The 25,377-nt window shown below is 47.9% G+C and overlaps 1 protein-coding gene across 12 annotated transcripts in view; it reads right to left on the reverse strand.

Moving 5' to 3' along the window:
• The window catches only part of Sgms1 (sphingomyelin synthase 1), a 275,114-nt gene that overhangs the window by 249,182 nt on the left and 555 nt on the right, over window positions 1-25,377 (reverse strand). For 4 of the 12 annotated variants that reach the window (XM_076562254.1, XM_076562272.1, XM_076562218.1 and 1 more), the window contains exon 1: window positions 22,398-22,535. The exons of 2 other annotated variants lie outside the window; for them this stretch is intronic. The gene's annotated coding sequence lies outside the window, so the exon portion shown is untranslated. Of the gene's footprint in view, window positions 1-21,226; window positions 21,950-22,397; window positions 22,536-23,721; window positions 23,867-25,377 lie in introns of those variants that run through there. 6 more of the 12 variants (XM_076562263.1, XM_015989531.3, XM_042262696.2 and 3 more) reach the window with 4 other exon arrangements.

The following is a 25,377-nucleotide window of genomic DNA, read 5'->3' on the forward strand; positions in this document are numbered from 1 at the left end:
AGGGCTTACTTGGGCTCACACTTTGAGGGTATATACAGTCCAACATCAGGGGAAGGCATGGCAGGAGAAGAGGCTCCGGGCTGCAGTAGCAGTGACACAAGGCTCCTTGCTCACATCTCTATGGACCAGGAAGCAGAGATAAAGACAGGAAGCAGGGCTAGGCTAGAAAGCTCAGCCCTCCCCGTGCCCATACCCCAGGCCCCACTGCCCAAAGGTCTTCCACAACAGCACTGCCCATCAGCTAGGGACCAAGTAAGTGCTCATCATATAAGCCTATGTGAGTACATTTTATATTTGTACTGGAACATTCTGCTCCTGGCCCCCATGGGCTCAGAGCCATGTCATAATGCAAAAGGCATTTAAGTCCAACTTCAAAGTCCCTATAATCTTTTTTTAATTAATTAAATAACAATTTAATGTGTACAAATATTTTGCTTACAGATCTGTCTGTGTACCATGCCTGGTACACATGCCTGGTGCCCAAGAAAGGCAGAAGAGGATGCCAGGTCCCCTAGAACTGCAATTGCAAACTGTTGTGAGCTGCTCTATGGGTACCAAGGACCAAACCTGGGTCCTCTGCAAGAGCACCCAGTGCTTTTAACTGGTGAGCCACCTCTCCAGGTCGTCCCTATAGTCTTATCATATTCAACACTGTTCAAAGTCCAAAGTCTGTTCTGAGACTTAAGATGATTCCTTAATTATGAGGCCCTTAAGGCAGCCATCTTCCAGCAGAGTCCTCTGAAGGCTCTGTCTTTGAAGGCAGTAGCTTTACAAATGAATCTGCACTGCAGTGCCCTGGAACTCTGGGTAAATGAGGTTTGACTCCGAAGATACCTTCCCTGTGGTCACAATGAAAAGTCCAGGTTTCTCCTTAATGGCACTAATTTCTTTAACAATTGTAGTCTGCACATCTCTCTGACATTAGCCTGGTTCACACCCCTTTCCTTCCCAAACTATACATTTTTCCTGTTTCTATTCTGTTTTCTGCTCTCTCTCTCTTTCTCTCTCTCTCTCTTTTTCTGTGTGTATGTGTGTCTCTCTCTCTCTCTCTTACACACACACACACACACACACACACACACACACACACAGAGTAAATGTCAGTAAACGCAAAGTGTAATAACCATACCAAAACCTGGCCATCATGCTTCCTTGAAACTTCCTCTGCCCAACAGTCCATTATTTTTTACTTCAATTTCACTCACGTTTTCAGGACACAGAGTGCAGCAGATCCCTTGTCAAATGAAACATAAAAGGCCTCTAGCAGTCAGTTCCTGGTAAGAAGCCCTTGCTCCCCTTCTGAAAGTGATGAGGACAGTGGCCCAGTAAGCTCTGCTTACAGAACTCTAGCCCACAGCCACAGCCTCCAATTCTTCCTTCACACCCATCCCAAAGAGCGAACCACATGATCAGGTTTATCACAGCAATTCCCTGGCCATTGCTTGCATGTCTATCAAGATGTGCATCTATGTCTTTTGTGATGTCCTTTATGATAAAGCAGCAAGCCTGAGTGCTTCCCTGAGTCAGTGAGCCCTCCTAGCAAATGAGTGACACTGGAAGGGTGGGGGGCTAGCAAGCCCTGATTTAGAGCTAGTTGGTTAGAAACACAGGCCCACCAATCTGCAATGGGGGCCAGTCTTGTGGAACTGCATCCTTAAGCGGTAGAAGCTGTACCATCTCCAGTAGAGAGTGAAATGGCGAAGAACTGCCTGCCACACATCTGGTACCAGAAGACATGTATTGAGTGGTATGCAAGAGTAAGAAAAAAAAAAGCCTGTTTACAAAATATCTGGGTTAAAGTCTAGATCTCTTCTTCTGGCTGTGTGACTTAGGGCAGCCTTTTCAACCTCCCCTAGAAGGGCAGGGTTGGAGAGATCTCAGACAGCTGAACACGGCCTAGGGGTTTGTGGGAGCTTCAATATATAGGCATGGCTGATTAAAGCATTTGGCACTGGTAACCAACTCAACCTTCAGCCCCTCTGTGGTGGTTTGAATGAGAATATCCAGTGGTTCAGCTGTTTGAATACTTGGTCCCACGTTGGTAGCGCTGTTTGGGTAGGTTTAGGAGACATGACCTTGCTAGAGGAAGTAAGCATACCACTCAAAGTAGGCCTTGAGGTTTCAAAGCCACACACTAGTCCCAGTTCACACTCTCTACTTCCTGTTTGAGACTCAAGATGTGAGCTCTCAGCTGCTGCCCCCGCTGTCAGGTCTGCCTGCTGCCACCCTTCCCAGTCATGATGGTGATGGACTCTGGTCCCTCTGTAATCATAAACTCAGATAAAGCCTTCCTTCTATATACTGCCTTGGCCTTGGTGTTTCAACACAACAGAAAAGTAACTAAGACACCTCCTGGTCTTGCCTTGCTCCCATCCTCAAAAACCTTGAGATTCCAGCCCTCAGACACTCTTTTCACTGTAGACTCTAAGGCTTTAGGAAGCTATGGGCCACAAACTATGGGTAGAGACCAAATACACACTTCTTAATTGTATGTTTCCCAAGTATCAGTTTTCAATTAATATGTCAATTTGCCATTAGTTAGGATGTAGAGTTACCCAGCATATGTAAGAAAGGCATAACAGTCCCATTCTCTGGCCAGTATCTGTCTCCACATGACACTCCCCTCAGCACACATTAGGCAGCCCTCATCCACAAAGTTCTGATCTCTACAAATCCTTTCCAACTGCTCAGCTCTGCTTCAGCTGTCCTGTCAGCCTGGAACCTGCTCCATCTCTCTTCCTCAAATTTCATCCCAATGGCAACTATAGATAACCAGTCAGCCGGCTACTCCATGGCTCTACAGGTACACAGAAGACAGTGTTCTGGTTTCTACAGATTTCCTTTTTTTCTTCTTTTTTCTCAAGGCAGGGCCAGGCAGGCCTGAAACTCACTATGTACTGAGTTATGAACTTGAATTCCTGACCCTCCTGCCTTCACCTCAAGGTGCTGGAATTAGAGGTGTGACCACCACAGGCAGCCTCTAATAGCTACCTCTGAACCCATGTTTCCTATCTTGTATCATGGCACTGAAATTCATTCCTTGAGGGTAGTTATTATTAGGGGACATCGGTGTCACTGTCTGAACCTAGCAGATTGCTGTTCAGCAGCTGTCTGCACTGGGATTACATCTGGGGAAGGAGAGGGAAAGAAAGGCTGCTGGATCTGTTTTACAGTGTTTACTTTGAGCCTGACACTCAGTGGGCACTGTCTTAGGCATTAGAGAGTAGTGGCCAGCCAGCAAGTTCTCCATATCACTTACTTTTCGATTGTTGTGGTGAAACAGCATGACCAAAGTAACTTATAAAGGAGTGTTTGATTGGACGTATGGTTCTAGAGGGTTAAAGTTCATGGTATGGAGTGAAAGCATGATAGCAGGAATAGCTAAGAGCTCACATCTCAAATCTCAAGCCAAAGGCAGAGAGAGCTCACTCAAAATGGCATGAGTCTTTTGAAATCTCAAAGCCCACCTCTAGTGACACACCTCCTCCAACAAGGCCACACCTCCTAATCCTTCCCAAACTGTTCCACCAACTGGGGACCAAATATTCAAACATATGAGCCTATAGGTGCTATTTTCTTTCAAAATACCACAGTCTCTCAACTTACACTCTTGTGAAAATGTTTTATATATGCTATACACGCACATACACTATAAATACTTTATTTGTGTATATATAAGTATGTAAACACATCAAAATATTTGTATTTGATAAAACTGGGGTTGGATGCTTATTAAATGCATTTTTGCCCTATTTTTCTGAACATTTAAAATATTTTAAAGATGAAAAATAGTTTTTAGTGAGAGAAATTTAAAGGTAAAGGCTCTGCTGTCTGGAGGGAAGGAGCTTGCCAAGCCAATGCATTTCCAAGAATCCTGGATGAGAAATTTCTACTGGAATCTATTTTTTAACATAATGCTCCACAGATGAAAAAGCAACCAGCAAAGGAAAAAAATAGAAATGAACAAGTCCGGCCAACAGAATTCAACCAAATAGCAAGAAGAGGTTCTCAAGGGCTGCGGAGATTGTTTGGGGGCTAATTAAGATCATGTACTGTCCTTGCAGAGGACTTGATCTCACTTCCCAGCACCCACATCAGGTAGCTCACAACTCCTGTAACTCTAGCTCCAGTGTATCAGGCACCTCTGGTCTCAAGTGCACCTGCACTCACATGTGCATACCCATACATAAAAACACACATATGTATACATAATTAAAATAAGTGTTTGTAAAAGAAGAAGCTATCCTCAGTCGAGCTAAAAGGTCCTCATCTCTGTCTTCAGGAACAACAATAGAAAAGGATAACCGAGGAGTATAACTATATTCTCATGTACTTTTGCCTCAGGGGCCTTCGACATGAATGATGCACTGGGCGTCTGCAGACATGATTCCATAATAAACTTGTAGGTCGGCACTATGGTCCCCTTTACAGATGAGATTAATGTTCACAAACTCAAGTCATTTGCTCTTCATCTGCAGACGTTGCTAAGCATCCATTGCTGGTGATTGGCAGGGCTGCCATCCAATCCCATATTCGACAAGAGTCAAAGCCTTGGTTTTGCTTTCATTACACCATAACACATTCCTCCCACTGGCTGACATTTCTCTACCGTGGTTCTCATCTACTTCTGAGCTCTACAAAGGACTGAGCCTCATCAAGAATGAAATCTCTAGCAGGCAGCTCTGTAAACCGAAAACAAAGATCCAAGAAATTAGTCTTGACATATGTAATATAAAGGATGGCACGTCCAATTGTTAACTCAAGACAGTAAAAAAAAGTGAGGGACGCCGAAATTGTAGGTTAACGGTAAAAGGAATGCCTGGCGTTCACAAAGCCCTGGGAGGGGGGAGGGGAACCATTTAGAGGGTAAAGAAATGAGGAAGTCAAAAACACCATAGTCATGAAAGAAGTGCTGTATTTAGGACTTCCTTGTTTTTTTCTTAGCAATGCTAGAGATGGCACCTGGGGACCTGCATGTGATAGACAAGTGCTCCAGAATTCTTTATTTTAATTTTGACACCCACAACATTTGAAGGGATATTAAAGGTATGATCAGCAACAAAATGTGAGAAAATTAGAGTTCCCTTTCATTTTGGCTTGTTTCTATGAACTACACACAGTCTTACTGGGTAGCCTAGGATGACTGCAAACTGCGTGATCCTCCTGTCTCAGCCTCCCAAGTTCTGGGATTACAAGTGTGTGCACTCATACACAGCTGAAGCACTTCTGTTTTATTTTGATTTGTTTTTGTGGTGCTGACAATCATACTGAGGGTCCCGTGTATGATAGGCAAGTGCTCTCTCTACCACTGAACTATATGTTCAATACCGCCCCCCACAAAAAGAGAGAGAAAATTCTTAGAGTAACTCTCTAGCATTATTTATTTTTGAACACTTGTTATTGTGAAAGTGTGCAAAAATTTGTCTTCTGCATGTAGACAAAGAAGCAAGACACAGGTAGGCACATTGAAATATTATTTACCAAATTTTTAAAAATTAAGAACAGTGTAAAGTTTGAAATATATGCTACTGTTTATCCCAGTAGGAGTTGTATTAACTATTCTGGAAATAAAATATAGAACAAGAAAATGGGAAGAATTGGATTTAATGTTCACATCAATATTTCTGACCTGCAGAGTTTATTCCCAAAATAGAGGCTTTGGCACAAGACAAAAAGCTCTGTGCTTTTCTCATGGTTCCCTCCCACAGAGTCTTAAGCTTAAAAGCTAAACTGCTCTAGCTATATGTCCTAGACAGTAAGGACATTTTTTACTCAAAACTACATTATCAGGACAGGGGACATACCCAACCTACATGGACAGCCCCAGGCCAGTCATAGGCCCTGTCTCAAAAACAACAAGGACTACTCTTAAGAAATAACACCCAAGGATGTCTTCTGATATGAATACACACACACACACACACACACACACACACACACACACACACACAGCACATTACTAAAGTGCTCTGCTTACCAGTTAGATTTTCATGCTCCTGCCCCCCCCACCCACCCAAAAGAAAGGTCTACCCACATGAGCCTATACCTGCCACTGTGGCCCACAGGCCATTTACCACATTCCAGCCCGCAGCCTGCATATATCAGGGCTGAGGAACGAACGGTAGGAAACATTCACAGGTGCAACTCAGGCAGAGTCAGCAGAGGTAGGGCCCAGAACAAGGGTTATAAGAACGAAGGTAAGGCAGCTAGAAATACTGAAACTTACACCCAGAGTGGAGAAGAAAATGGAAGGAAGCTCATTACAGTCAAGGAGGAAGAGGATGAGGCTCTCAGTATGCCAGGATCAGATCTAGTGTCAAGGATGAGAGTGCAGCTCCCTGGCATAGCCTGACATGCATGAGGCCCTTTATTCCATTCCCAGTACCAAAATTAATTAATTAATTAATTAATTAGTTAATTAATTAACTATAGTCAATGAGATGGTTCGGTAAAAGCATTTCCTGCCAAACCTCATGACCTGAGTTGGATCCCCAGAATCTACACGGTAGAAGAAAACCAACCCCCACAAGTTGTCCTCTGATCTCCGCAAGCACACACGCCCACATAAAATAAATCCTGAAAACAAAACAAATACACATGCACATATATCATAGAGCATGAAAACAAACCTTTCCTGTGAAAACACTATCCACAGTGCCGTCAGTAAACAGAACGTGCTTTCTCCCCTTACAGAATACTCATGTGCCTTTAGAAAACATAAACAGAAAAAAAGAAAAAGAAAATGTAGGCAGCACAAACAAATACACTTGACTGACTGGCATATTTTTATGATGACAGCCACATTTGATTATTATCAGGTCGATGAAAGAACAAAGTATCATACTTTCCCCACAAAATAGGAAGTTAATCTCAATTCCTTGTAAGGCCACAAAAATGTATCTACAACCACAAAAAGGTAGACCACGGCCAAACCACTAGCTAGACCTCCCATGTGGAGGAGAGGGGGGCCATCTGCCTGCCGCTCTAGGGTCTCCACCCAGCCTCCCTTACTACACAGATTTGGAGAAAAATACAAATTAAAATCAAGATGTTTGCTGTCCAAACACAGCATGTAGCCCAGAACCTCAGCCCAGCCTGAATTCATTATCATCCTCAGCAGAAACCCCAGTGCCGCTGCTCCCAACACAAGCTCGGAGATGCACACGCCACCTCGGATCCTATCTGCAGCCCCACAAAGGCTTTGCTGAGAGCTTAATCACCTGAGACTGGATCGAGGAAGCAAACGCTCCTGCCAGATTTCTCCTCTGGAGGTACTGACAGGCAAGAGCTATCAAAGCAAAAGATAAGAAAAGACCAGGCTGATTTCCAAGAATGCTGACTGGCCTGGCTCGAAGCTGCTGCCAAGTGTGTCCTGAAGAGCATTCCCCAAAATTTAAAGCTGCTCTCTTGAACTCAGGCAACAGTAGTGCCATCAACTAAAACTGTTCAAAGGGTTTGGATGATCTGATGCCTGTAACCAAATTGGGCAAAGTGACTATCACTAAGAAGTATCTACCTTAGAAAGCTCTTTTTTAAGGCCTACTGAAAGACTGATTCAAAGCAACATTTAGGTAGCCATATTCACAACGTTCATAGCACATTCGCTCATGTTCATTGAAATATGCTATACAGATGTTATGAAATACTATTTAGCAGTTAAAAAGGGGAATCTGAATGCATGCTACAATATTTATTAATCTTGAAAACATTTTGCTAAGTAAAACAAGTTGGATACAAAAGGAACATTCTATATAATTCATATATGAGTGCATAGGATAGTCAAATTCATAGATACAGAAAGTAAAGTTGTGGTTGCCACAGGCTATGGAGAAAGAAGAGTGGGAACCATTTACTGAGTATAGACTTTCCACTGTAGGTGATATAAGGCTTTGTAGATGGACAATGGTGATGGCTATACAACAATATGAACGTATTTAATACCCTGAATTATATACTTAAAATAACTCAAATGCTAAATTTTATGCCTGTATATTTTACTTCAGTGTTTGAAACTAAAACACATTTGTATTTTTCAAAGGAAAAATATTGAGAATAATTTCAGTCACATCTTAGAATTATTATATTTTGAAACTACATAAACATATATTTTCTTATTTATGCTTAGATTTTGAGGCGAGGTCTGGCCTCAAACTTGTCTTCCATCTCATATTTGGGCAAATCGGACCTTATTCTTCGAAGTAAAGAGAAAAGGTTCTCTCCTAATGTTACAGTGACTGCACTGACCAAGGCCACAGCCTCAGCAGGCCATGGGCACTGTGTCCGAGGCCTGGCACAGGAGCAATGTGATGATATCCAAAGACACTTTCCAAGGTTGGTGGCCATTCCAGACACATCCTACAGAAAAAAAAACTCTCCTCCAGACAACCACAAACATGACTTCAAGCAGAGAGATTCTGTGCATATTTACATGTGATGCTCAAAGACAGGGTAGCTGGTTATTGGGCGTCTTAAGTCCGGTTGAAGATAAGAAAACTCCAGCACTGAGAAGGTAACAGAAGCAGCGTGTCCCGTGACAACGCCAAAGAGCTTGCTGATAAGCAAATCCTACGCGCAGGAAACGTGGCCGACCATGGACACACACGAAAGCGACATTCCCCACGTAACGGATTCTCAGTCATCTTTCTTAGGCTGGATGCCGGGGTTAGCTGCAGGCTGTGAAAGCTGAGATGGAAAGTCGGGAAGCAGCTCTGTTATCTTGAAATCCATCATCCTGCTGCACAGTCATGGTCCTGAGCCAAGGCTGAAGGACGACGCTGTTCCCTCCTAACGGCCTGTGGGAAGCAGCCAGTGCTTGCAAAACCATCAGGGGGAATGAAATAGAACAAAACAAACAAACATGTTCAAGAGCACAACCTCATTTCCGCGTCTGAAATGATCCAGATACATTCTCCTCCAGCAGGGCACAGAGTAGGGGTGAGGGCTACAGAAACAAAACAGTATCCCAACCACCCAGAAGTTTCTAAGAGGGAGCAAAATCGTTTACTTCAGGAAACTTCAGTGGCTTGGAGACAAGCTAACACTCTCAGTTCGGTACATTGGCGGAGCTCCCCAAAATAGTCCAAATCAAACAAAGCAAAGCTTGGCTCCCCTGCCCCTACCCAAAGCTCAAATTCAGCCTCCATCCAGTGCCACACTTCCCTACGTTGATCACATCTGCAATGAAGGTAAGAGCCTACACCACAGTACCAAGTTCCACCAGGATCTGAACCCTGAAACCATAAAAACACATCAGGGTTCTATACCACAAGTGCTGTCCTGCTTACCAGGAGTTAGCTTTGCCTGGGCTGTCCCTCTGAGCACTCCACTGTCCATACTGGGTCCTGGTGCACATTCGGTATTTATAGAGGAGAAAATGCAAGGACATGCATACCAAAATGCAGCAGCAACAGCAGCTGTTCATTACAGGTGACCAAGGCGCAACTACTTATGTTTACTATGTTCTAAATGGAGATGGAAAATGAAGGGATGGGGAGAGGAGAGAGGGGGAAGTGTTTGGACGTGGGCTAAGACGGCAGTCACTAAGGAGCCACCCGCTGTATTCAGCACAAGCTCTAGGCTCCAGGGTCACCATTCCCAGAGATCCGGGTGTCAGTCCAGTGTTCAGACTGCAACACCCGGCACTCAGAGCCTGCTGTGGGCGGGGAGGAAAAGAGGGTAACACAAGAGCACTCATCTATAATACAAGGAACACCTCGGCCACTTCAGAGTCGCCAGAACTGACAAGCAGCCATGTAAACAGAGACACACACCTGAAACAGGGGCGCGAGCCACAGAAACATTACCAAGGAACTCATTCTTGCCGTTCTGCGGTGAACAGTCACAGGAGATTAGCTGGCCAAGTCAGGAGGACCTGCCTCTCTCGCAGGCTGAAGCTCCCTACGCACAGAAGCCACACCGGATTGCTTCATCACGGGCTTACAAAGCCAGCCAGCCAATGTCTTATCAATAGTTTAGTTTTGCAACAAAAGCAGTACATACATTTTGTATCTAACGGTGTTTTCAAAACACCTATTCTCATAGGTGTATTTTTAAGGGGTGCTGCTAACCTGTTATGTGGATAAACACAATTTATTTAACCAACTCCTACAGTTGGATGTCAGGCTTCCAACTTTGCATTACTGATCAAGAGCTCTGGCATGAAGACAGATCTTAACTGTTTTTTAAATTAGACCCTTAAAGGCAGAATGGCTGGGTCAGAGAGTACGTATCTATGCTATCACTCTTAAATATGCCTCATCTGAAGGCAACAATCATGAACTTTCTGGGGTTGGAAAGTTATGACACTGACCACCAAAGTCACAAACTGTCCTCTCCAGGCTCAAGTCCACGGGACACAGCAAGCTGAGAATCAGCACCAGCTCCGAGCACCACCTGCCTCTCTCTCCAGCAGCTCAGCACCTCTCCTTGCCTTGGAGAACGGACAAGAGTGTAACATGGCACCACTACCCACTGCACCACATTGCTCTAACTTCCTCTGAGGAAAACCAAGCCTATGCCATCCATAAGACAGAAACACAAGCCCTGGGTCATCTATGAGGTTCTCAACATGTCCACCTGCTTCCTCTTGGGTGATCACTTCCCACCAGTTCCTCCAAAAAAACAGGAAGAGCCCTAAGGTCAAGTTCTCAGGGGTATGATTTTCACTTTTCACCCACTGTCATGACAACTGGCCTTCAGACACCTTCGTGGTGAAGTCAGTGAGGGCTAAAGCTACTATGCCCCTAAAAACACACACTTAAGTACACGCAAAAGGGGGACATCTCATTGTGGAGCCTTCCAGGAGTTCAGCCACGGACCTGGGAGCTGACAGGGCCATCTAACAAATGGTGACCACACTTTTGCAGCTTGCAGAAGTCCTGAATGTTCTGACAGTCTGGTTTCTGTTGTTACAATCAAAGGGGAATCAGTCAGGTTGAGGGCCCCATGGAAACTTGGACTACTGCCCATCCCCCAGCTGGTAACTTGGTAGGGCCTTCCAAAGTACTCGGGTGTCTCTATGCACTAAAGCAAATGTCAAATTTCAGACCTTGTGAATGGTTGGCAACGCTCTTCCCAGGCTGTTCCCTGAATGAGGAGTCACCTCTTGACCTCCTAATGTGTCTCCTGTTTGCTTCCTCAATTAGGACCTGTCCCTATAACCCAGAAACTCCGCATGACCTAGGCTCTGTTCTGTCCACACCAGTACACTTCACACTAGCTAAAGCTGAGGTGTCAGAGACTTAGGCCATCTACCAAGACTTCGCTTAAGATCCAGGGCCTTCACCTGGTGGCTTGCTGTGCAGACACTAGAGATTGCAAGGTGGAAACGGTGAGCTGATAACAGAGTCAAGCAAGGGTAAAATCCCATGGTCAGAGAGCAGCAGACAGAAAAAAAGGGGCCATCCAGTGCAACAGCATCGGGTCTCACTCCAAGTGTCTCTGGACCACTGAATGACCAGGACAGCTCTCCTGAGAGGGAAGGGACAGCACACCTTCCTCTAACACAGAATCTTAACATCATCCTCTTCTGCGACCCAGCAGCCAGCCACATCTGCCACCATGCCCTCACCTGCCCTCCTTCATCTCAGGAGTCCCTCCCGGGGAAGCCTGGCTTCGGCTGACAGCCATAGGTGTTCCCTGCAGAGGCCTTTTCTAACTCCCTTACAAAACGCAAGCCTTCAACAGCTGGAAAATAGACCTCTAACTGCTGTTGCCCGTCAAGTGGCTTGGGCATGAACAAAGCAAAACGGGGTCACGGAAAACAGTGCTCAAATAAACAGTTTCACTATCAAAGGAATACCAAACAAGCGCCGATGTAAACACACGAGCTGCACTGTCCGGGCATGCCCCAGTCTTGGGGGGGAGCTATGATATCTGGGGACTAGCTGGCCAGCAGTCAGCTGTTCCAATTTTCCCTTCCAAACACATGAGCAGAGGCCCAAGGTTCCCCAGCCACTTGGCCGGCACACAGGCTCAGCCTGCCCTCGTTTGTGAGGACACTTCAGGAGGAGGCAGAAATAAGAGAGGGAGAAAACACAGCCACTGAAAGTAGACTTCAGCACTAAGACCCAAACTGGAAAGCAAGTCAGTCCTCTTTCCCAGGTTTACATCTTAGGAACCGGTCTGGCTGCATCTTAAAAGACAAAGATGGGAACTGGAAATGTTCCTGTGACTCTCCGGGTGGCTTCGAAGCACAGTCCTGATCACCTGTCCTTCTTGCCAATGACCACTACTACTAGATCCCACCTTCCTAGGCTCCCCCTACCCCCCACCCCCAAGGACCGTTGATGCTCCGCCCACAGCAAGCGGCCATCCTATACCATCAGCTCCCTTCTGACCACTGTCCCAGAGGGCCTGGTGCTCAGCTGTGACCTGGCCTCACTCCGTGGTGATGACACTACCTGAGGACATGGCTCTCTCACAAAACCTTTTCTAGGCTAGAAGCTGCTCCTTCCAGTTTTAGCTATCACCCTGCTCACACGGGGACACGGAGTGTCAGTTGCAAAGCAGCAAACCCACTATGATACCTGCAGCTGTTTATGTTGCTTGAGACTCAGTGCCAGTGTGCCCACGTGGTTGGCAGCCCTCTTACCTGCCCTCTCTGCGAGGCACCAAGTTCTTTCTTCCCACAATCACTTTGCCATCACAGTTAAATCAGTAAACGAGACCGCCTTCTCTCTCTCCACTGCCAGGCTAGGAATCTGGAATCATCTGTGCTTCGCTTTCCCATGGGGCTAAATGGTGGCTAGAAAGCAGCCCCGTAATCTGGGCATGCGGAAGTGGAGACGGAAAACAAATGATGCCATCTTCCTAAGACAGGCTGCTGGGTGGCACTTCATGCTCTGAGGAACCTTAGGTCGTCAGGTGTTGCTGACGGCCCGGTCTGCCACTGCTCTTAGCCCTGTCACCCACAGTGCTGAACACGGGCACTGCTTTGCCATCCCAAATGGACACCTTCTAGTGAGGTAGAAACAACTGGTTCCCGGCTGCTGTGACACGGCTTCAGGTGGTGGTTCCCAAAGCATGTCCCCAGATCAATGGCAGCAGCTCCTGGGAAGTAATGAACATACAAGCACACTACTGGCTGCCACCTGCCCCCAAGCTGCCTTCCTCAGAAACTCTGGGGGTTGGGCCCAGCAAGCAGGCTTGGTGGTGAAACTGATGCAAACTGAAACTTGGGGCCCACTAGCTCAGGCAGAGGAGCACCCAAGGTCACAAGGTCACGGAAATACCCAGCTTGGACCAACCTGTGGATCACAACCTGACATAATTATGCTGGCTCCCCACCAACAGCACCCACTGGTTTTTGGTGTTGTTGTTGTTGTTGTTTTTGCCAACAGGCAAGAGTCCCAAACATGAACTCCTTCAGGACACTGTTCCTCCTATTTTCTCAGGAAAAATTTTCATGCCTCACTTTCATGTCTCCAAAAGGGAATGGCAACATTCACATCACAGGGTCAGGGCAGACATAGAGGGGTTTGTGATTAGCCCTCCATGAATCCCTGGATTACCGTAGTTCTGCCAAAACATCTAATCAGAACTAGAAAACCAGCAAAATGTGACTCGCTTCCTGTGTGTTCACCACTGCATTCCTTTCTACCCGCTCCATTCCAGGGCTCTGAGGGAAGACACTCAACACCAAACACTCCACCTGGCTCAGCTGTGTCTCAGGCGCTTATCTGTTCCGTCTACAACGTGACCATGCCTTGAACATCCAATACCATGAAGAAAGCCCACGCTACTGGACTCTACAGCCTCCCACCAGATCCTTCTGGACAAATGCCAACTAACTCTGGGGCATCAGGCCTCCCACACCTCAAAAGAAACAGAGAAAGACTGTGGGGAAATCAACAAAAGTGGGAAGAACAGGAGCTAATATTTACAGGTTCTAAACTGGTGCTACAGTTTGGCTCTCCAGTATCCCCCAAATGTCCATGTTTGAAGATTTAGTCCCAGACTATGATGCTACTGGAAAGTAGTGAGATCTTTTAAGAGCTGTGGCCCAGTAGAAGGAAGTTAGGTCATGGGAGGCATGGCCTGAGACGGGATCTGAGGTCCCTAGCCTTTTCCTCCCTCTCTTCCATCCTGGCTGCTGTGAGGTGAGTGGCGTTCTCTACGATGAAGTCCCACTGTTAAGTAGACAGAAATCAGCAGACTTGATGGATATCAGGGCTGGACCCTCCTCTCATGATCAATGCAGGTACAAGAAGGTACCAGAGCTGCAAGCTCTTAATTAATGCCTAAAGGAAAGGAACCTGAATACATCTCTGACCTTGGAAGGAGAGGTCACATCCTAAACTTCCCAGAAGGTCATGAACTGATAAGCTATCTAAATCTAGTCCCAGGGATCCCAAACTTTGGACACACCACAGCACTCTCTCTGTAAAACTCAATACAAGGGGGTCTGCCAATCACCTGGGCAGGAGAGCACCCCTAAGGAAACCATGTGTTGTAGATGCTTTAGTAAGAGTAAAAAGCATGCTAGGGTGTCAGTCAACACAAAGGCCCTTAGTTCACTGTGCACTCGCACAGAGCAAGTCTGTTTGACTCTGCCTACCTTCTGTATCATGTAATAAACAGACTCATAAAAATTATTAATAAGTTCTGCCTGTCTTCTATATTATACTCTGTGTGTCTCATCTTAATTCTTCATAAGTCACAAAGACCAGGGAACTGAAGGGAGGTGACATCAAGATCCCAGTGGCGACCATGATACACAACCTCTCCTCAAGCCAGATGACCATGGACTGGAACCAAAAGCCAATGACCCAAAATGAATCTTTGCTCCTTAAAAGGTAATTGTCACAGCACAGCGGGGTGGGAGGCTGGATCCTCAGTTTGATCATCAATGTATCTCAGGAGAAGAAAAGGAGGGGGAAATAACACTGAGAGATACCCCATTCTCAGGGACTTTGTCACAGAGACAGAGCTAACTGACACACCTTATAACACTCGGTGCCTTACAAATGTTAGCTTACATCTTTCTCACTGACTCAACAACCCTGGACAGTGGCTGCTGTTCTTATGCCCACCCAAGAACATGGGGCCTGCGGCACAGCTGGTCCACAGAACCTGCCGCCAGCATACAGCCCATACACGGCGAGGCCTAGAGGCAAACCCAAGTACTCTAGCTACCATTCTAGAACTCAGAGAGCTACTGGCTATCTACACATACACCAGTCACCTATCACTTCTTATCAGAACACTGATTTTAAGACACCTGAATCCAGACATGGGAGTGGGCAAGATGACTCAGCAGGCAAGGCCCTTGCCACTAAGCCTCGCAGTCTGAGCTCATTTCCCAGGAACTACATGGTGGGTGGAGAGAGCCAACTTCTGCAGGTTGTCTCCCAACCTCCATACATGCACTGAGATGCATGTGCATGCAAACACACACACACACACACACACACACACACACACACACACACACACACACACACTAAGTAAATATAAAAAATATTAATATTTTTTTAAATTCCAGATGCAACATCCATTACCATGAGATTCAACACCAGGTCCTCAGGGTCCCCAACAGAAATGTTAATTACACTGGTTTTCACCTTGCTATTCTCTCCTCCCTATTCAAATGCCACCCAATTGGAATGAAAACTCCAAGAGCCGATTTCTCTCTTCCCATAACTCCCCTGGCACTGTAGCACTTAACCCTAATTATATACCATCTGTCACAAAGACTCCTCTAATTGTTCCTTGTATATGAGTTGTATATTCCTCCCCACTCAACTGTAAAATTCCTTAGAAGTATCCATACTTCCTGAAAAAGTAGGCAGAGGCCCAGGCTCCCATCCGTGGATCCGTAGATCCGAGTGCTGCACACTAACTGGCTGGCCCCTTCACTGTGCTTTCCTGACCCTTCTTTGTCGTAAACCCTTAGAAGCAGGTGAAAGTCTGAAATTTAAAGCCGGGGTTGGGTGGGCTATGACATCAGCACTCCCTGAGCAACAGGTCTGTTTCCAGATCTACACTCGGGGTACCTGCGGAGCCTCACAAAGGAGGTGCGCTTTGCTTATCCAGGCTTGCGGAAGGAGGAGCTTGGGGCAGTGAAATGGAGAGGAGGAAAAGATTAACCAATGTCACTCAAGTCTGGACAAAACGAAGAGACTGTTAAAGACCTGTCCCCAAAGCCCTTACTCCGTCTACACCCATGAGGTTAGAACAATTGTGGTTTAATATGTAATGTCTGCCACAGGCACATTGTGAAAGGCTAGGTCCCCTGCTGGCGGAGCTATTATAGAAGCTTTTGAAAACTTTGGGTGACTGTCCACAGCTGGAAAAAGTAGGCCACCAGGCAGTCCTTGGGGTATCTTGCCCCTGAACCCATCCTGGTAGCTCTCTGTTACCCACCATGATGAGAGTCTCCTCCACATGCTGCCTCATGAGGCCACGCAACCACAGACTGAATGCTTAGGGACCATGAATGCAATTATGTCTCTGCTCTTCAATTGCTTCTCGGGTGTTGGGTCACAACAGAAAAACAACTGTTAATAATACAACATCCAAACTTCAACTCTGCACAAACATATGACCTAAAAAAGTTCCCATTGGCTGGAAGTATAGCTCAGCAGTACAGCATGTGTTTAGCATGTATAAAGCCCTGAACTGACCTTCCAGCACCATAATGAGAAAAAAACGTTACCATAAGGGAGAAAATTGGAAACTTTATCTAAAAGTTATTTTTTAAAGATGGGATGGCAATGACCATGATAGCATCAAAATAGTATCAAAATATTAAAATAGAAATGATGTCAATTCCCTCCATGACACTGTAACCAAGCAATGCCAATCACATTTCCTAGACTATTGAGAACTTAAAAAGCATTCCAAAATGTACATGCAAGAGCAAAGATCAAGCCAACATCTAAGAACAAGAGAGTCCCATCCCACCACATCAAACATGGTGCAAAGCTCTAAGGAAAAAATAAGGGTTTGGCGCAGAAACAGAAGACTGGAAAAGAACTAAGAACAAAATACCAGACCCTGTGAGGCATCTCAAAATTAGTAGGGTGAGCTTAAGGGTAACAGGGTTTGGTGTAGGGTGATGACATTCTAGAGAGGGATCATGTTGATGCTTGTCCAACATGAACATCACACTATTGAATTATACAAAAATGATTGCTTGGAAGGCTTATGTTCTATATCTTGTGGCATAGTTCAAAAGAAGATATTTTAAATACCGTGTCACAATTTTGTAAAAAATTATAAGCCAGTATGTTTAGTGACAGGAACCAAACACAATCAAGTATCATCCAGCATGGACTATTTATATAAAATTCTAGAAATGCGGGCTATAGTGATTACACAAGTCTGGGTGTAACAGGAAAGGTCTGACTACAAAATGGACCCAAGGAAAGTTTGAGGGTGACAGAAATGTTCAGTATCTTCACTGTGTACGTTTCAAGATAGCTACATTGTCAAAAGTAAAGTACACATTTTAAATTGATTTATCTACATAAATTATAACTCTTGATAAATTGACAAAGTCTCCTGTGTATGCGGAAACATGATATACAATCAAAACTGCCTCACCAAAATAATGAAAGAATGCTTTGTTTAATCAATGGTTTAGAAAAACTGTCTCACAAAATAGAAGGAGGGAAAAAAACACAAGTGTGGGGGAGGGAAAAGAGAGTAAGAGGGGAGGAACAGAAGAACAAATGGGCCACTGGTCCAAGAAACTGTGTAACAACTAAATAATATAAGGAACGCCTCCAATTCATTAAGAATCACATAAGTCCACATCAAAACAATGACAGCTCATTATCTAGCCACAAAACACTGGTAAATTATAGAGCTGGTTAATGTCCAACACTAATAAGGATGCAGGGCAGCATCCCTGTAACCAGCTTGGAAGTGTACACCAGCTCAGCAGCTCTGAAAGTAATTCAGCGCACACTGGTACTTTATTTCTCAGCCTCCTGGGGGGGGGGGGCAGGGTCCTGGATAGAGGACCCTACATCAGTGGTTCTCAAACATTCCCTTGCGTCAGAATCTCCAGGTTAGGCACATTAAAACACAGATTAGCGGCTTCTGCCCCAGGTTTTCTGATTCAGGTGGTTTCTGATTCAAATCTGCATCACTAGCAGGGAGCGTGCTTCCAAAACCAATACCCCTAGAGATCCTCTCACAGAGATCAGTAAGAGAATGAAGTCAGTATTTCATTCGGTTTTACCTGCTGTCACAGGATGGAGATGAGTTAAGCACCCATCACTAGCACGCAAGAGCACACACACGTGCATATAAACATATATGAGTGTGTGTGGTCGTTTGAATGTAACTGGCCCCCATAAGCTCATAGGGAGGGGCACTATCAGGAGGTGTGGCCTTGTTGGAAGCAGTGTGTCACTGTGGTGGTGGTCTTTCAGGTCTCCTATACTCAAGCTACACCTAGTGAGATATTTCACTTCCTGTTGCCTGTGGGATCAACATGTAGCTCCTTCTCCACTCTCAGCTCCTTCTCCAGCACCATGTCTGCCTGCATGGCACCATATCCCATCATGATGATAATGGACTAAACCTCTGAAGTTGTAAGCCACCCAATTAAATGTTTCCTTTATAAGAGTTGCCATGGTCTCTTCACAGCAATAAAACCCTGAGACAGTACATGTGCACGTATGAGTGCATACATACAAGCTAAGCCCACACTCACACAAAACTACCTAATAAAACACTAAAAGAAATTCCGTCAACTCTCATGAAATGTTGGAATGTTTCCAAGATAAATGTTTTTGGAGGTTTGATGTGTTTCCTTTTGCAGTACTCCAGATGGAGCCCAGGACCACTGATCCACCACTGATCCGCAGCCTCAGCACCATTTATACAAACTGAAGACAACAAATCAAGTAACACATCTTTAACAAATATCCATCCCTCCCCGCCCCCCCCCCCCAAAAAAAAAACTTGTCCAATACATGAGAGTTAACTGCCCTGGCAGCAGAGGCGGTGGAGAGGGATGGAGATGACAAGAACTGACCACGTTTAAGAGTTTGGGGGAAAAAAAAACCACCTTGGATCATTAAAGGATGTCTAGCAGGCCACTGACAGCAGAAGGAATTCTTGCTCAAATACAAGCATGGGGTAACTCAAAGCCCTGGACTCAGCATTCCATTGAGGCCCAGCTTTCCCTTTGACAGATTAAAAAGAAACTGAGGTTGGTCTTGGCTTTGGCAAAAGGGCATGTGTCTACATGTTATCTGTCTCCCTTCCCTCCTGTGTCTCTATCTGTAGATCCGTGTGTGTGTGTGTGTGTGTGTGTGTGTGTGTGTGTGTGTGTGTGTGTCACTATTTCCCTGTCTACACCTGTGTGTGCCTGTGCCGTGTCTATTTGTTGAGACAAGACTCTGGGGGCACAAAGCTTCCTAGCAGACACTGAGCCACACCTCTTCACCAGCCACTCAATTTGGTTTGACTGAAACCAGAAGTTCCAGCCACCAAACCAGCAAAACCAAACCCTCCCCCTGCCCACAGGGCCTGCCCTTCATTCGTTCCCCGTCCTCACCCCACACTGAACTGGTGCAAATATGATGGGTTTTATCGGTACCCTAACTAAGGTGATAAGCTTTGGGCACAGCTCTTGGGATGTAGACGGGAACGATACATGAGCATCTGTGCCTCTCTCTCTCTCTCTCTCTCTCTCTCTCTCTCTCTCTCTCTCTCTCTTGCATTTATATTCCTGATAAAGAGTTTTGACCAACAAGCCCAAATCTTTAAAAACCAGGCATACCAACAAGTTCTTATATTTAAAAAAAAAAAACAAAAACAGGGCCATCCAAAACAGGCAAAGACACAGTCACCTATAATCTGTCCTGTCCCCACAGAAGAACTGTTTCCTCAGCACTTGAGCAGATTTCGCCTTTTCTACAGCAGCGTTTATCACTGGAGGACACAAAGTTAGGGAACCTACAGTTTCCCTGAAGTGCTTTGTAGGAAATGCGGTCTTATCAATCAGAGAACATATGATATGTGCCAGGAGCACATTTTAGTTCAAAACAGCTGGCGGCTACTGGTATTAAGAGTCCTCCTTCGTGTTTTTTATGAGCTATCCCCCCAAAATACCCTTTATTCTAGCTCAAGAGAAGTACCTGCCACAATTTGAAAATGAAAATGTGAACAAATATTGAGTTCTTGACATAAAACTGATGTTTATGGTGAACACAAGGCAATTGCATCTTGGGAAATCACACAAAGGTCTTTAATTGTCCAACATATATAATTCATAGGCATTGCTGTGCATTCTTTATTCTAAAATTGGTGACAGGAGAGAATCCCATTTACAGACAAAAATGATGAGGAATGTGGTAAATACTAATGCTCTATTATGAAAAATGTTTTTAAATATGAATAAGCATTTCCTGAATACTACACACAGATCAGACATTATGCAAGACTCTAGAGTTCTCCAGTGAGTAAGATACTTTAGACAAATGTGTGCCTTTAATAACTTAATCAATATCTTGAATTAGTAGTTTTTTTTTTTAAGTTCTCTGATAAATGAAGTAGTTCGATGCCAGTGACAAGTGGCAGAAAAATATCTGTTTACTAACAATAAAAATGGCTGGCCTCTGCAGCAGAAACAGAAGGGGGGCTCTCACTCTGTAGAACCCCCAAACTGCAAGGCAGTGATGGCCACCTCCTGCTACCCAGCAGGTCTGTGATGGAGAGGCTTTAAAATGTGCTCTACAGTTTAAGAGGATCACTAAGGAAACCCAAAGGACCAGGGCATCCGGAAGGAAACAGCAAGCAGACCAGGAAAGAGATTTGCTGTGCGTAGAAGCCAGCTCCTGGAGGTTTCCCCACAGCGAGGCACGGCCAGCAGCGGGCACTGGCTCTGCAGCCTCCTTGCCTGCTTGCTCCTCCAAGGCAAGGCTTCAGAGCTGGAAACCTGCCACCTGCTGAATCACCAAACATCCCTGGGCTTCCCTTTAAAAAAAAAAAAACAAAAAAAACTGACCACATCGTCACCCAACCCCAGCTGGCTTCTTCTTTGGACACCTATCACTGACCAATGAAACACCCGGACCTCCTCTCCCCTGCCTCACAGACCCAAACTGCCTCCCAAACCCAAGGCAACTTCCACCAGGACCCTACCTCATCAATCCCACTCTTTTCTGTTCTCTCTCAGTCCCCACCCCTGCTGATGTTCAGCCCCCCAGGCCAGAAGGCATTCACCACTTCCACAACCAGATAGCCAACCAGAAACATCCCCGACCTGAAGACGGTAGATTTCAGGTGAGCTATGACAGCAGGCAGGCCTCAGAACACAGAAAATAAACTTCCCGTCAGAAACCAGCCTTCTGTCCTGGTATAAGTGTGCACCGCTGAACTCTGTCCTGTCTGAAGGTGAAATGAAACAGCCGAGAAGCACCTGCCCGGATTCTCTCAGCTCCCCAGGACCACAGCATCCTTCACCCCGACTGTTACTCGCGACAGTCAAAAGGGGATCAAGCGTTAACCAGAACGTGGCAGGATGAATCCGTTAGCTGGACCAGGGCACCGGGACCACCGAAGGAAGGTAGCCGGAGTGTGGGTTAAGACGCGGGAAGAGGCAGCAACTGCTGCCGCTGATGTGCCCTTGACAAGTCGCCTACGATCACGCAGACCCCCTCATTCGCTAAGCAAACCGCGACCAGAGCTCCGCGGACGCCCCTGCAGGCCTTACCCTTTAACACCCCCACGCGGCGGCGGGGATACACAGGGTCTCAGAGCAGCCGCGAGCCTGGGGCTGTAACGCCGCCTGGGGAGGAGGGGCTCGCTCCTCCGAAAAGGGGGGTCCCACCTGTTATGTCGTTGGGGGTCATCGAGGGGCCGTGCTGAAGGGAATCCCAAAGCCGCGGGCGCCTAGCCGGCTGCGATCAGACCAGGAGATACCAACTGTCACTCCGCCGCCCGGGCTGTGGGGGTGGGGCTGCGATTTGGGGGTCCACCCCGGAATGCTGCGGGACCTCCGGCTGGCTGCCGCTGGAAAGGTCCTCGGCTCTGGGCTCTCGGGGCCCCGCCACCGTCCGCTCGCCCCAATGTGACACCAGGCAGCCTTCCAGCGCCCGCACGCAGCACCTCGGAAAGGTGCCCACTGACGCCTCCGCCTTCTTCCCCGCCCAAGTTGGCGGGGGAGCCCCGCCGGCGGCCCGCCCCCTCGGAGCCGGGATCGCGGCCGCCAGAGCGCTCCCCCGCGCCCACCCCCACGAGCGGCCGCGGGAGGGGGGACCGCCCGCCAGGTACGCGCGCGACACCGCGCGGGCTGCGCTCACGCCCCCTCGCCCCGGCTGCCCGCCTGCCGTCCGCCGAGGTCAGGCCCGGCCCGCGAGACCTCGGGTCGGGTCAGCTCCAGCCGCCCGCCCGCGACCCGGAGGCCGGCCCTGCGCCCCCGCCCCGCGACTCACTTGCACGCGAGTCGTCGCAGCCGCCGGGATTCTTTCCACGCGCCGAGCTCCCCGCCGCGGAACGAAATCCGGGGCAGAGCGGCGGCGTGCGGGCTCTGCAACCGATCGCGCTCTCCCGCCCAAGTGCTAAGCTGCCGGGACGAGCAGCCCGACCGGACCGGCCCTCCCCGCTCCTGTCCAGCCGGCAGCCCGCCGCCGCTGCCCCGGCCGCTGCGGAGCTGGCGAGAAGGCTTCTGACTTGGAGCCTCCGGCTGCCGAGCATGCCCAGTCCGCGGCGGAGCCGGGTCGGCTTCCCGCGCGACGCTGGTCCGTTCCTCCGGGTGTTCCCGGCGGCCGGGGGGCGGGGACCGTGGACGCTCGGCCGGGGACCCAGAGGAGTCTCGCAGGACAGCGAGTCCCGAGCCGTGGGGTGTGCTGGGGTGGGGTGGGGGGGAGGTTGGGTCCTTTTCAAGAAACTAGAACCGGAGAGAGGGGGCGCTTCCTCCGAAGACGAGAAGGGCCCAGGTGGTGTGGGTTTCATCAGAAGCCCCATTAGGGGTCAGCCTGAGATGTGTGCCGCTAGAGCCGGCCAGAGAGCTGGGGACTCAAACTCAGCCTTCGAGAAACCACCATCGGGGACACCAGTTTGCGAACTACACTGGGATTTTATTCCCCACCCAAGCCCAAGAGCTGCGACACCTGTGACTGTGATTGATCGTTTAAAATGGATGGTCTTCAAACTCTTCGAAACATTTCCCAAAGCTCAAATCCTTACACTCCCATCTTCCCAGAAAAACCAGGGGTCTGCCGGCTTCCTAAACCACGCAGCGCCAGGCAGCTCGGAGGCCCAGGAGGTCTCCTAACAGTCTCGGAGCACCGGGCCGCCTAGTCCGGCCGGGCGGGCCCCACCTCCCGCCGCCGCTCGGAGCTGCGGCGAAAACCTGGAGAGCGCCGCACCAGAGCTGGAGCACTGCGCATGCCCAATGGCCCCACGGGGGTGCGGGTCGCCCGCAGATTCCCTCCTGCTCGCACAGCGGAACCCAGTACCGGGACCCCGATCGCGCGGCAGGAGCAGCAGCCTTCCGGGGCACCCGGCCTTCTGGGCCCGCCGGCGCGTGCTGCGGGGACGTAGCTCGCCCTGGATGCGCTGCCCGCAGGGTCTGGTCTGGGGGCGGAGGTGGGGGGGTGGGGACCAGCAGCGGCCCTGCCTGCGTGACACGTGACTGTCCGCCGCTCTCCGGGGCAGCCATCTTCCGCCCTGCGGGGCCGCTGGCGAGGAACGGTCCGGGATCCGGTGGGACTCAACCCAGCCGCCTCCCCACCAGGCCCGGGTCCCCGCCCTCACCTGCCTCCGCCCGGCTGCAGGGTGGGTGCCGCGGCGCTGGCCCTCGATCTCCGGGAGGACGGACTGTCTCCGGAGCCAGAACCTAAGGGCTGCGAATTGGAGAGCAGCTCCCCTGGGGCTGACGGCTTCTGCTTTTCCCCAGGGGCGGAAGTTGGAAGAGGAGTTCCCGTTCCTAAAGCGCCGGCACCGCTCCCGCTGCTTGCCTGTTCTGACCCATTCCCGGCGACGGAGGATGGAGGTGGTGGCGGAAGACGTCAGGACCGCCGTCGCTCTCCTCCATGCATTTCCCCTGCTGCTGGTCAGGTTCGATGGTGATGCTGTTAGTCACTCGGGCTCCCTGAAATCTCTGGACTCGCAGCCTCATCACCCGAGAACTCATTAGAACGGCACATTCACTACCACACCTAGACCTACGGAATCAGGAACGCTTCCTGAAATCTGGTTAACAAGCACTCAAGGTGAATCAAATGGCCGCTTCCCCTAAGCCCCTGGAGACCCGTTTTCATGTAAGACGCTGAGAACTTAGCGTGCTCTGCCCTCAAACACATTGGAAAAACGGACTCAAAGTGAGGCCTGCTCCTGCGTGGGCACTGAAGGTCTTGTCCTCTCCTGCATCTCTGGCCCCTTCACCCGAGGACACTATGCTACTGCACTTCCCAGGGAGATTAAGAAAGGGTGCATTTGTCGCATGGTGCTTTTAAGGGACAATGGCAGTTCAGTTTGGAGTGTCAACCAAGAGCAAGGGATTGCCTGAGAGTCATAGTAGCCCCACTGGGTATTTACATCAGTTTGCACATAAAAGGCTTGCTGTTGTCTGACCTAAGTGCTGGACAGCCACTGGCCGCTTGCAGTGCTACTTTGCACCTGCTGTAACCCAGGTCAGAGTAAGCACTGCTCTATGATAGGTCAAGGAATCTAGATTGTAAAATCCACCGCCAACTGCGCGCACATGTGTACACACGTACACACACACACACACACACACACAGATGAATTAAAGTCTGCAGAACAGTGACAGTTACTAGTGTGTCAAGGTCAATACAGGGTTAGTTTAGGTTTTTCCTTTTTTCCCTGTATCTTTGAAATGTTTTTGTAGAAAAAAATAAAAATAAAAACCAAACAGGATTTTTCTGTGTGTAATTTTAGGGTGATGCATAGCATGTGAAAAGGGAAGAATATGAAAGTATTTCCACTTCAATTTCAAGAAATAGTTCTTAGAAAAAGCACATGTAAAGACACTATACTTAACATAGCTGTAAATAAATTTGGTGGGGAGGTAATCTAAAGAGGAACCACAGCATTTAAAGTAAATTCTGAATTGTATGTCATAATAGATACTTCAGAGTCAACATCTTTTTAAATTTAGTCGTAGTCTTTAAGTCACTCTTTATACCAAAAAATATTTAATGGAGGTAAAAATGCTTGCTTTCTAGACCACTGAGTGCTGGAGAACCTTAGCGGGAGGTTGGAGAGGTAGCTCAGCAGTTCAGAGTACTTGCTGTTCTTTTTTTTTTTTTTTTTTTTTTTGGTTTTTCGAGACAGGGTTTCTCTGTGTAGCTTTGCGCCTTTCCCGGAACTCACTTGGTAGCCCAGGCTGGCCTCGAACTCACAAAGATCCGCCTGGCTCTGCCTCCCGAGTGCTGGGATTAAAGGCGT

The sequence above is a fragment of the Peromyscus maniculatus genome, chromosome 1, assembly GCF_049852395.1.
Source record: "Peromyscus maniculatus bairdii isolate BWxNUB_F1_BW_parent chromosome 1, HU_Pman_BW_mat_3.1, whole genome shotgun sequence".
Lineage (NCBI taxonomy): Eukaryota > Metazoa > Chordata > Mammalia > Rodentia > Cricetidae > Peromyscus > Peromyscus maniculatus.